Source organism: Halictus rubicundus, chromosome 1 (genome assembly GCF_050948215.1).
Source record: "Halictus rubicundus isolate RS-2024b chromosome 1, iyHalRubi1_principal, whole genome shotgun sequence".
Lineage (NCBI taxonomy): Eukaryota > Metazoa > Arthropoda > Insecta > Hymenoptera > Halictidae > Halictus > Halictus rubicundus.
In genome coordinates, this window is record NC_135149.1 from 1,046,004 (window position 1) to 1,060,197 (window position 14,194).

Here is a 14,194-nt window from a genome sequence, read left to right on the forward strand (position 1 = left end):
CATTAGCTCGCGGTGGGAACGAACTTCGAACGGAAATAGAAAGCATCCGGGACGATTTATTTGCGAATTTATTATGTCGATACTCTTCCAGGAAAGTAAAAGGATCCTTTCTCCTTCTTCCTCTTCCGAACTCGGATGCACCGATCTTTACAACCGCTTTTACGTACCACGCCGCTCATAATTGCTCGAACCACTTTGCACTGTCTTCCATCGATTCTAAGATAGAAAGTTCGAAAGTGCAACCATACAAATTTTTATTTACGTTTACAAGGCGTGAATTGCATCCGTTAGATTCGCGTATAGAACTATCACATTTCGTTTTTGCTTCATTTTCTTCGAAAATCTTATAATACCATAACAAAATTCAATGGATCCAAAAATCTTCGATATTTAAACTGCAATAATTTTGTAAAAAAATACTAGTAAAACAATAAACTTGGACTGATTTGAAAGCTCGAAGTCTCTACTTTCGCAGACTATCACTCAATACTTAATCATATCGTGCAATACTTCAATTCTTATGGTATAATATGGTATACACATAAATTATCATCTCTTAATTGCAATATATTTCTTTTGCAGATATACTGGTACTTATAGATAGAGATAAAGCAATAAATTGTCTTTCATTACTTGTGCAGGAAAGTGTTTGTTTAAAATTCGAGAAAATCGCATTTCGTATTCTGTTCGGAGGGAAAGTAGAATAGAAAATCAATTTAGATTAATTATAAATGTGAATCGTACAGGTATCTACGAAAATGTATAGGCATTTAAATAAGCTGTTCGGAAGATAACAAACTTTTTTACGTGTTATGGTAAATAATTCATATCAAACTCCTATTATAGAAATATCAAGTAACAACATTTATATAATGCAAAAGTTTATTCAATAATTTCGTTACACATTATGATTCGATACTTATTCTTTGATTTCTGCTAGAGATATAAAAATCCTTTTAACTTGCTGTTTCTCTTAAGAAATAAAATCTTATTTTAGGACCACGCACTTTCTTTAATGTTTAATTAAAATATTGATATTTTGTGTTCAGCCGTAAAGAACCGAAAATAGATTTTCATATTTACGAGTTTCTATTAAGAAGAATATAATTCTAATAACGATTTACACTTTCGATGTTCTCTAATTAAAAGGAAAATCAAGTTCAATACCTATGCATCTCGTACGAATCGTACAATAGTTCAACTGTGTATAACGGTTGAATAATTAATTAGGCAAACGAAGTTTCGATTAGATCCAGAACAATTGAAGTCGCATCAGACCGGAGGATACGAGAAGCCGAGGCCTCGGTGGTTCCATTAGCATACAGAAGACGGAAAGTAAAATCTGGAAAGTTTCGCAAAAAGGATGGGGAGATCGAAAATCTATGGACGCAGACACCCTGATGCATTGTGCGTAATGCAATACCGTAACGCAGTACACTAATGCTTGAACAAGAACTTATTCATTTACATACGTTGCTACACGATACCTTGCAATCAAGATCCTTTTCATTTCTAATTTAGGATCTGCTGTCTCCAATAGTCTATACGCATAAACTCATAATATGTATTACCACCAATAAACAATTATATGAAACTCTAAGTTAAAAGTAAAATGAAACTGTAGAAATACCAGAAAAATATATGTATGTAAAAGTTCAAAATACACCTTTTAATTACTTACAAGGGAACATATTCAGATGCGAAAATCAGATTTTGATGAAACTTATGGGAGCTTCTAGTTCTTTGAAAAATATTTGACACGTATTTTTTTTTATCGGCAGACATCCACTTTGAAGGGGTGAAAACAGCCCTCAAAGTTGGGGTTCAAAACCACATTTTTTGAGATATCTCGGAAACCAGAGATCGAAAAAATTTGAATTTTTTTTTAAATTGTGTGTTTTTCAATGGGAAATGTAGTCGCGCAAGAAAATTTTAACAAAAGTTTTTTGTTTAAACAATATATTAAAATTTTGATTTTTTTTGCAGTTTCTTTTATTTATTGTTAGTTCATTTTAATGTAAACTTGGGTGTGTGATCTTTGATCCAAAATAGGGGATACATGTTTCAGGATTTTCTTTTTTTTTTGCCATTTAACAATAATTATGCATAATGGAAGATAGTCTTGCACCTGGCGTGCGTAGGAAGGAATTCTGGCTTGTTTCATCGAAATATAAGCATTTAGTATAAACGTGTATAGTATTTTAAACAACACCACTGGGTTATGTGTCGTTTATTGTTTTATTAGTAGCTAAAGAAGGTGGCGCAAGTAGCAGCGTGACGCGGTGCTAATTACCGCGGCGGAGTAAGGGTACCGACTTTTATAGCCAATTCGCGTGTGAATTTCTGCAGTCGTTGGGCCTTCGGTCAAAATATACCTGCAGCCTTTTTAAACTGTGAATCCTCGAAGTTGGAGTTTCCCTCGTCGTTTATGGTAGCTCTGAAAAGAGCTGGTGGCAAATGCCTCACATCAGTTTTACCTCAGTTATATATAGCATTTCAGAAGAACACGAATATTTTCAAACATTTCTATTGGTTGTTAGGGTGAGAGAGTGGGAAACGTAAGGTGTCTTAAGAATGTATAAATATGGGCACTTTGCTACGTGTGCTATTAGTCTTTCTGCATTACGGTTTGTAAAGCAACGTGGATATTAAGAAGTTAAGGCTACTTCTTTCGGATTTTTAAAACAGTGCCACATAAAACAAATAATTTCTGACGATAATCAAAAAAACATCCGATAATTATATTAATTTTACTTTTGCTGATTGTTTATTTTTCTTGTTAGATTCGGTTTTTATAAACATGAAGGTCAATCCGACGAACGTTATAAACATTTTGATGGAAACATATAACAGTAATAATAACGAGGGAACACCCACGAATGGGAAGGAAATTGAACTGGCACACATTATTATAGATCTGATTGATAGGTACAGAGAAGCAGGGTACATGAATTTCGAAACGCAACAACAATTGATATTCGATGACCTAACAGACGAACCGACTTCATTTAATGTTCCCGAAGACGAAGAAGATTTGGAATCAGCGTCAACATCGAAACCGTCGTCTTCAAGTTCTCCGGACGAGAGTCCAGAAGAAATGGAATATGTAGACATTGATTTAGAATATAAGAAGAAAGCTGTAGATTATTGGAAGAGTGGAAGAAAAAGAACACTAAACTTCCAAACTGTAAAAAACCAATACAAGAAATTGAAGAGACAATCAGATTTATACAGATGGGAAGAACAAATTAATAAAGGCTACACTTGAAAAATTTATTGTAGCAAGAAATAATAAAATTTTGGTACACCACATAAATTTGAGACGGTGGGCAATGATCGAAAATTCATCAATAAATTTAGCAGGATTTCAGGCATCGTCCTGTTGGTTGTGGAAGTTTAAAGAGAACTATAATATAGTATCAAGAAAAACGACGAAACTCGTTACCCGCCATCATAGTAACCATTTAACAGATTTGACCGCAGCAGCAGACGATTTTGTGTGTCATGTGAAAGGGTATTTTGAAAATTATGGCGCAAGCAATATTTTCAATAGTGATCAAAGTGGGTTCCAGTTGGAATTGCACTCTGGTCGAACACTTTCACACAAAGGTGAAAAAGAAACGGGTGCTCTTGTCCAATCCACATCGTTAACAGCTCACAGCTACACTATCCAGCCCACAATTTCAGCTGATGGACAGTTGCTATCGCCATTGTATATTGTTTTGAAAGGAGTCAAAGGGCAGTTAGGACCTCGTGTACGAAGAAGTGTGTTCACGGCACCTAATGTCCATATTGAATCTTCTTCTTCTTATTTAGAACGTGGTTGACTGAAGTATTTCACGCTGCTACCTGCGCCACCTTCTTTAGCTACTAATAAAACAATAAACGACACATAACCCAGTGGTGTTGTTTAAAATACTATACACGTTTATACTAAATGCTTATATTTCGATGAAACAAGCCAGAATTCCTTCCTACGCACGCCAGGTGCAAGACTATCTTCCATTATGCATAATTATTGTTAAATGGCAAAAAAAAAAGAAAATCCTGAAACATGTATCCCCTATTTTGGATCAAAGATCACACACCCAAGTTTACATTAAAATGAACTAACAATAAATAAAAGAAACTGCAAAAAAATCAAAATTTTAATATATTGTTTAAACAAAAAACTTTTGTTAAAATTTTCTTGCGCGACTACATTTCCCATTGAAAAACACACAATTTAAAAAAAAATTCAAATTTTTTCGATCTCTGGTTTCCGAGATATCTCAAAAAATGTGGTTTTGAACCCCAACTTTGAGCGCTGTTTTCACCCCTTCAAAGTGGATGTCTGCCGATAAAAAAAAATACGTGTCAAATATTTTTCAAAGAACTAGAAGCTCCCATAAGTTTCATCAAAATCTGATTTTCGCATCTGAATATGTTCCCTTGTTAGATATGTAACTCAATTTTATATATATATATATATATATATATATATATATCTACGTTCTATTGCAAAAGTTTATAAATATTTTATCGATCACACGGTGTATAATTTCTTTCAACTGAATTTTTTATTGCTTTTGCTCCAGAATATTCTAAAATATTTATAATTTACAAACATGTGTCAATTTTCTCGAAAATTTTAATACAAATAGCGATTGGTAAATGACTTCTTCCACATGACGAGTATATTCATCGTAATACAAAAAATTGCAACAACTTCATGACATGTATATTCGTTGTATACAACCAAGATGTTAAAATCTTACTAACTTGTTAATCTGGGAAGACAAACTATATTGTCATTTATTAGTTTACGATTACATAAAGAATATTGTAATCCTGCAATCCCATGCCGTTTCATTTACTTTAATTCGGGTTCTAGAGTAACAGTTAAGTCCAGCTAGACAATTGAAATAAAAGAGGCCGTGAAAACGGCGGAACGGCCGCTGCCGTTGTCGTTCCTAAAATTACAGCAACATTACCACGCTTCAGCGTCGCTATCTCCGTGGAATTAGCTATCACAATTATTTTAATCAGTGGTTAACTAAGATTTCATGGCTTGGCTAACCGCTCCGTTGGCTCTTTAGAGGATAGTTTCACTTTGATAATAGCGTTAAACTGTGTCTTCACCGGAGCAACATCACTGAATGTTTTGTCGCATCATGTCGCTGCGTATGCTCAATTTAAAAAAATCGCTGTAATTACAGAAACGTATTTTCCACATTGAAGCACCAAAATCCAGTGAGATTCATGAATTCAATCTGTACCGTTTTAATTTTCTTTAAATTATGTCTCTTGGAATTTCTCAATAAACTGTTCAAGGTTACATTTGTTCCTAACAATAGACTGTCCACACGCAAGTCACTTTGTTCCAAGCTCAATACAGTCTTCATTCGATATAAGACGATGGCGTGGAATGACTTTCGTTGTATTTCGGACGAGGGTATACTACCGGCCAAACGTATGAGACGCAAATCTACAAAATATATTGATTAAAGTTTCATTACAGGCTTAGATAAAAAAGTTGAAAAAATTTACTTTAACTATTTTCTTCGCAATTCCGACCAATACCAAGTTTTTCAACATTTCGTTTACCCGTTACTTAGTAAACTAGGTCATCTAACATGTCAAGAAATCTCAACTCATTTGGCTCAATTCTAAGTTAATTATGCGATTTTTAAATGTGGTCTCATACTTTTGACCGTCACCTTATACCGGTACAATACTGTAGTCATTTTTAATAAAAGTGCTCTTAAGTGGTAAAAATAGTTCTCATATTAGACTGCTTTACTATAAACAACAACAACAACAACAACAACAAAAGGTCGTGCCGCGCCGCGGCTAGAAAAATTTGGCGTAAACGGGCTAATGGGGCTCCAGATTAGAAACAGTTAAGCGACCCATGTAACTGAACAAGAGGTCGCTTAACGAGTGCGACAGTTTAAAAAGCTGACGCTCGCTGTCACAATCATCGTTTCGTACACATCCGCTTTTCGCGTTTCGTAACGTTTCTGACACGATTACAGGCTCGCGGTTCACGCCTTTGCCGCGGTTTAATATCTCTTGACCCCTGTCGCAGGAATTCTCAGCCAATTTTACGAGCTCTGCTACTTCACCCGATACTTTAGGGTTATTCTTTCTGCGAAGTCGATTAAAGGCAGGACTCGAAACGGTTAGCTTTCATTTTTAACACTAAACCTACCACGATCAAAATGACCGGTTTTCTATTTCACAACTATTTGAAATTATAAAAACATTTTTATAGGAAATTACTGAATCGACTTCTTTAGTTAAGCACATATTCTAATGAAAATCGTACAAAGTTTAAGTAAATTCAATCTCCTCCCTTTTATAAGACGTTTCACTTTTACATGAAAAGCACTTTTACGTGCTTGGTGGGTTTCGTGTTAAACGAAAGTCTGCTGCAACTTCTACATTTCTGTGGTACGGGATTAGACGACAATGACAAAACTTCTTTGTTTGTAATGATTGTTTCATGAAAATTTGACCAATATATTTGTGACATTTTTCCGATTAAAACAAGACCCAACACGACATAATTTGATGTTCAATTGACGATTCGGTGGAAACTCGATTATCCGAAGCGATGATATCTGAATTCTCTGTTACGAAGCGACCCATACGTAACAAGATTTATTGTACAAATCGGTAAAAATTTAATCTAACTAGCTAGGTAACTGTTCTAATATCCGAACACTCATGTTCCACTGATTAGTACGGATAATCGAGATTCTATTATATTATGAATTAAACAAGTAGAGACGATCTATAAATTGAAATTTCATAAAAGGATAATTAAAATACAAAACAGTTTTGTCACTATTAACACTAGGTTTATGGGACCCGTCAAAATGACGGGTTCTAATATTTTTAATTTAAAATTATTAAGATTCTAAGGATGCATACATGAGAAATTATTTAGCAAATTTATTTCTTTGGGTATATATTATTTTATAAATATTGCAAAAAATCGGGGTAGCACGATCTTATTATTTTATAAAGTAATGCAAAATAGTCACTTTTAGTGCTCCGTAAACCTAGTATTAATATTGTTTTACCGATACGCTGGTGTCGATGTTTTATTTACCTATTTGTATTTTTCTTTTATTTTAAATTTTCTTTTATTTTGATAATATTTGAAGTACTCGAGTAGCCTACACGATAGAAAATTACATTCTGTCTACTGCTTGCTTATGTTTAATTGTCAGTTGAATTTGCCGGTTAATGAATGTACAATTTTATGGTGTTATACATTTTTATGTCACAACAACACGACTTTGATGGTATTTATCCCTCGACCTAAATTCGTTAATGCGACTTTCTAATTTCTCAGAAGAAATATAACGTAAAATTCGTATGTCTATTACATGCATTAAAATGTAAAGGACAATTAGTAATAGGGGAACTAACAACTATAATGCTGAACTCTCGAAGGCTTCTTTACCATTTTTAATAACGTGAACGAAATAATTGGTCGATGACAAAGACGCGACTGCGAACGAAGAATTTATGCATCTTTATGTACACATAGTGTGTACGAGGAATGTTTTTCGTTTTTGTTCATTCTTATCGGATGTGATGATATTTTCACCGGCAGTATAGATAGGTGATTATAATAACAGGATCAAGCTGTGGCTTTGTCCTAAGCGAATGTAAAGAACTATGTGTCACTGTTCAACGCTATTATTTTCACACGTGCACCTTAAGATTTAATTCCTCGAAAATTAATTTTTACGACGATACGAGGGGTCAGTATTTTGTTAGGATTTCGTTAAGTAATTTAGTTACTAATTATTCTACACGATAGATTGAACATTCTGCCTACAGATAGCGTCTGTAAAATCATATTTCGTTTATTAACACTAGATTCACGGTACCCGTCAAAATGACGGATACTAATATCTTTAATTTACGAATATTGAGAGTGTAAAGATGCATCCATGAGGAATTATTTAACAAATTGATCTTATTGGGTATTTATTATTAAAAAATGGCTACAAATTTTGATAGATACATTCATGTTATTTTTATAAAGTAATGTAAAATAAAATCATTTTTGTTCTCCGTAAACCTAGTGTTAAATATGTACGGGCAGAAATAGTTCTGCAAGACTGTGCTGGAGTGGTCGCCGTGTTTAAGTTCAAATTCGAAAAAAGAAAAATATTGTTCTTACAGGAGGACTTAACATGTGTTTAATTGCGAAGCATAAACAAGGAAACGGATCCATGGAAACTAAAAACTACAAAATATCGATACAGCTTTCCCGTTCCGCGCGAAGCAGGTTGAAGTTTGGAAAGTAAGAATAATTACGTACAGGCGGCTAACGGAATAACGTTACCCGGTCACGAATTGCGGAGATTACGAAAGAAAAAAATCGTGAAATTCCGCGGAGTTCTCGTACACGTACGTGACATTTGTAATGACATTTGTAAGTTGCTCATGAACCATTGTCTCGCGATCGCAAGCAACGAAGATTGATTTAGAATACTAACCTAACCGGGCACTAGAAATCTCTCTGTCATGAGACGACGATGGTAATGTTTCTTTATTCAAGCATATTTGCTCTATATTATAAATTCCAAATATTGCGTAATAATAACCATTTATAGCTACCAGTACGATAAATTGACTGCATCAGACTGCGGATCGTTATGCAAAAGAAAAATTTTCTAAGCCTGTTGTACAACGCGGAAGTTTAATAAAAATGTATTTCTTATTTTAATAATTTCAATTAGTCGAAAGTAAACTAACAATATTTCTAAATTTTCATAATGTAGCCAATTTTGTATTTCAACTATTCGTTTTTGCCACAAAAATGCATAAAATTCGCTGTCTAATTATCATTATGTTGGAGCATAGTTTCAGAACATTTTTTGTTTCATACATATGTAACATATATGTATATATGATACATATGTATATAATACTCTTGATCAGGTACCAAACAAACTTGTCCCTCATTTTTGTTCTATGAAACTGTGACAAAAAATCGTACATCCTTTTTTAAGGATGTCACTGCAAGGAGGAAGCTTTAATTTTGAAATCTGTGGCAGTTTCATTTGCGAGAAAAATTTTTAAAAATTTCTACAAAGGTTCCGATTTATAGAACTTTTCAGGAAAAATGTATCTGCAGTTTCTAATCTGCTACATCATGTAAAAAAGGGAATAGGTAGTAATAAATACTTTTACTAGTTTTTATCTTGTTTCCGTAACTGAACTGCGGATGTAGTTGCGAATTCCCATTTCTATATACTGTTTTTCACAAGGATTACCAGTAGAACAAATTGTATCGCCGATTAAAAAGTTTAATGATTTAATCGCCGGAAGAATTGTCTTTATGGTCTCAATAACTACTAGACTGTTTATTTTATGCATTTATGACTAAAACGAGTGCGTGAAATGTGCAGTAGTCAAACAGTTAGTAAAAAGAGAAATGAATTTTTGTTCCACTATTGTTGCAGATAATTGTTATTTTACGCGAAGATTCACAGGCTAATAATCACAACAAAAGAACGGTGTCAGAAATTGACAACAATATTAAACATAGAGAAACGATTACATTCCCGTTGTTACCTGGAAAATGGGTCGTTATTATAAACAATACAACCTAAGAACCGGTTAATTGTTTCGTGAATGTTAACAAGCACGTGTCGGATCTTGTCACGATAGTGTGGGTTACGGATCTGGGAAAGTCCTGATTTTTCTTTAGCAGTGACAGGCTGTTTTCCAGGTTACTAATTAACGACATGACTACTGCGACATTGAGCTGTAGCTATATGGAAGTTCTAAGTTTAATCATTTGAATCGGAACATATGGTACGTGTGCTTGCTTCTAAACAAAACCATAACTTATCAATAGACTGCGGAGTTCTATTAAACGTTATCCCGAGATAGTGTACACAGAAACAAATTTCAGTTGCAATGCGAAAATAAATTATGTGTGCTATCATTTTGTGACACAGGGTATTTTCTAGCATATACGTACATACATACACCGTAGAAAGTCGCGATTCAACGTGTTTTTACTATTCCAATTAACCATGCATTTAGTCGGCGAAACAAGAGCATAACTTTCCATTGAAATTACGCAAGACACCGTGTAATTACGGGTCGGGGAGGCGAACGTGGCGCGGTCAACGGCGCGGCTCGCTGCTCCGTCGAGGTCCGGCCCGATCCGGCCCGACCCGGACGATACAAACGAGCGGACGGTGTTACATTAAGGACTGTTTTGAAAATTACGTTGGCCAATTGAATCGTGTCTTTGTGGTCAGCGATAGCCTTCCGCTGCCTCCTTGGATCGAGACAAGAAAAAGTGGTAATATCTGATTCACCGTTTATTTTGTAAACATTGTAGCATGCAATGCCGGCAACGGTTAGCCAACTTCACGTTTCGAGACTATTAGGCTACGTCTAGCTTGCGAAGCTGATCCATCGCGTACCAACAAATACGGTTTTTACTTTGTTGAACGAATTCCGGTTGGCGCTACAACTTGTCTTTGATATTCGTTTTCTAGCTTTCAGGAGAAATTTTCTTTAAGGGGAGACATACATACATACGCCTACGACGTCGAAAAGTGGAGCTTGACTTTGAGAATTTTTTTTTATCTCAACAAATGTTTATATCAGAGAAAAACATTCAGTTACATAAGTTGCGAAAAAATATCAAATAGAAGTGAGGTGGCAACCATGTTTGATCCATGACCCTGGTTGATCTATGGCAACGAGAGATTTTTAAATCTTTTCCGAACCATGATGACAATTTTACTTAAAAAGACAATAACATTATTGCAGGAACGAATGGAAACTTGTCTAAATAATATTTCAGTGAAACATTGGAACATTGTTTGCCGAATTATTGTACATCGCTCTTCACGATTATCTCCTAATCGGATAAAATCTCGTCAACCTGTAATTTCAAATCAACTTGAAATAGATTGAATGATCTTGAAGCATCCTCGACACCTACGCTCAACGATTTCTCCTCGTGAAATTCTAATGATGCCCTCGAACTAATTCTATTGCTACATATTCAATTGAAAAAAAAGTGTGAATTACTTCCTGGTACACGCGTGCATATCTATTTATAGAGTGAACTATATGAATCTTTGAATATTATGACTTAATTGTAACTCATGTAAAATTATTCGTAATAAATACACTGCGCGGTTTTTATGCACAATACCAATTTTCTAAATCAATTGTGGGAAGCAGAAGTTGAATAAAATTGTATTTCTTCTTTCAATTATCTCTCATAAGTTGCAGAGATTGTGAGAATATTTTTAAATTTTTCTAATTTGGTTTCTCGCGTAAACATTGTTCTTCTCATACAATCTGTAGTCTAGTAAAGTAATAAATGTAAAAACTATCCATTGAACAACTTATACTTAACAGAATTCATAATAGGCAATTTGACATTAACAAGTTAATATTTTAATATGCTAAATAGATACCTATTAAACCTATTAAATTGGTATTACTACTGCCTTCGTTATTTCCTTAATCGATTCAATTAAACGTTAAAGTTCAGCAGCTTTACAGTAGGTACCAGCCATACAGTAAATACATATCAAATAAAATCACAATTTTATATAGACAGTGTACGCGAATATGAGCATATGTGAAGACTGTTACTATCTGGACCAAATGCAATTTTTTCAAAATGTTCATTACACGTCATCTATTAAACTAATCTTTCTAGCTTCTCAAGAAAACCTTAAGTGGTCTGGTCGACTTTGAAAGAAGTTACTCTGACTTAAGGGCCCGGGATAGTCACGTGACTTTTTAATTAATAATTTCCATTCACAGCCTTCAGACACAGACTTCAGATCCGTCTTGGTCTTGATCCGACGGGTCTTTAAGTCTGTGACTAAACTTGTCACATTTTTTGCTCTGTATTATCGATATTATGAATTCTGACGCCAGAAACGTGCTTCAAGTTTTTGGCTTTATTTCACAGAGAATCAAGACAAAATATAGCTGAATTTGTAGCTGGAGATATTTTCTAGTGCGCGCTGGTCTCGACATCATCCAGAAAACTCATCCAATGGCATAAAAATGCTTGGAGTCCACGGCATGCACATCGTCAATTTTTGGCCTACTTCTAACGCTTATATTACCAAATATCTGCATAATCTCGGCAGCTCCTGACCAGCGCGCGCTAGATTGAACCTTCCTCTTTCGAATGAGCCCTTTACCAGCGACAAAATATTCGTATATAAGGATAAAAACTTGAGACACGTAAAACCATTTTTTGACGGTAACGTGGTCACTCTCTACCTTATCGCGAATCAACGAAGACCGGGCCCTTAAAGGATGTGGGAACAATTACACGAGCCACTATAAGTGTAATTTAAAATTGTGAAGTGGATCATGCGCGATATAACATGTTAGGTCGATAGTCGTTTGTGTAACTGTTCATTTCGATAACGTGCAGTGCCGGCGCGACATCCGCGACGTCCGCGCCGTGTATGGAAGCAACGACAGGACAGCGCTTCTAGCATGACGACCTAACAGAACAAAGAGTTTACGCCTCGCATACGATACCCCCGCGGAGAAGGTTTCATTCGTGTGCCGCGTAACTGAACTCCTGGTTGTTTGCTCTAGCGGACTCCTATATCTCCGGCCGGCAACGATCTCGATCTCGATCCTGACACGGTGCACAGTGGTCCGGATCGAAGAATTTATGGCTTGTTTTTCGAAACAAGAGACCGTAAGGTACACCGACCGCCACAATAACTATCCGCTGTACTCCCAGCACCGAAACGCATACATAGTTGCCAAAACGGGCTTGCTTTCCTGTTTCTTTTTATTAATGCAAATGATTTTTATTTTACATAAAGATTCGCAGTCTAGTATTTATCTAAATAAAGTAAGTATCGGTAAAATGTGTGGATACGATGAACTCTTGTCGGTTGAAACAACCGCAGTAAAAACAGATGTCGGTGACTCCAATGTAAACCCGAGGAACTATAGCTGTAGGACATAGAAAAACTAGCCGCGTTTAACTTGACAACAGACTGGGTACATCATCGGCGGTTAATGACGTTGTTGTTGCTAAAAACGCGGATGTGTCGACCTAATTCGCGAGCCGGTGCGTCGCGGGATAGCAAAGGGAGATAAAGATAGAGATAGAGAGAAAAAGAGTGGATACAAGCCGACAGGACGGTCCGCTTTCGCAAACTCGCTAATCAAGGTTCACGAGCAATGACGTAAAAGTTCTCGGTTGACGCTCGAATCGTGCAATTTTTCGACGGACTCTGTCCAACCTATGTATGTCGTTACTCCCCACAGTGGTCCGGATGGAGTTACAAAGTTTTTTCAAGTATGTTTCGTCTTAAAATAAGACATGCTCTCTCGAATAGAGTTTATTAGATCAAAATCGAACAACAATAGGTTCGACTTTTGTCCAAAGCATACTGCGCCCTACTGTGCGACGCGTCCGCGCGAAGTAGGAAAAAAAGACGGTGGGAAACATCTGTCAACAGCGAATCAGACATCCGATCCGATGAACAGGAATTTCAAGCTCATGCGGTCATCTAAATTCCAGAAGATTTGATTTCGTACGATTGCGAGAGCTACGGGCCGCAGCCGGGCAGCTGTCGGCTGGAATATCCAGCAATTAAAATCATGGACAGAAGAGTGAATTTGGTCACGGCGCCTGATGCTCAACGAAAACAAGCAGTTTCTCGGTCATCGATCATCATTACTTTCACTGAACGCACTAATTTGATACTCGCGTGAATGGAATGGAGCCCACGGATTTTACGAGTCGTTAACGGCGCGGAAAAATTACCGACACTTTGGTTCCCGGTGTCTCTCGAGTTCCTGTTTTGCAACTAAATATTTGCTCTGGTTTACGCCATCGGTATTCCCATCAGTATTCCTGCGTCAAACGATAGTTTTACAAACGCTTATAAATACCGTTTAGTGTCTAGTCTGTTTTCATCGTTACAGTAATTGTGTAAGAAAAGATGAATTGTTGTCAATCTAATTGGATACTTACATTCACTTATGACCTTATATGTCTTATGTTGTTATATGTGTTTTCTTATTTGTGTACAGTGTACTGTGTATTCATATTCTTATTTACACCTTGTTGTTAAACGATTTTTAGTTTTATTATATTTTTCTTATCATTTACTATCTTCGACGATAAACGATCATTGAGAGTCTAGTGTACAAT

The 14,194-nt window shown here is 35.7% G+C and overlaps 1 protein-coding gene and 1 long non-coding RNA gene across 4 annotated transcripts in view; both read right to left on the reverse strand.

Moving 5' to 3' along the window:
- The window catches only part of For (cGMP-dependent protein kinase for), a 77,442-nt gene that overhangs the window by 18,517 nt on the left and 44,731 nt on the right, over positions 1-14,194 (reverse strand). The gene's annotated exons all lie outside the window — the stretch shown is intronic.
- On the reverse strand, positions 2,090-3,259 carry LOC143365359 (uncharacterized). Its single transcript, XR_013084533.1, has 2 exons — positions 3,219-3,259; positions 2,090-2,375 (listed from the first exon to the last, which is right to left on the reverse strand). It is a non-coding gene; the product is annotated as an uncharacterized LOC143365359 (long non-coding RNA).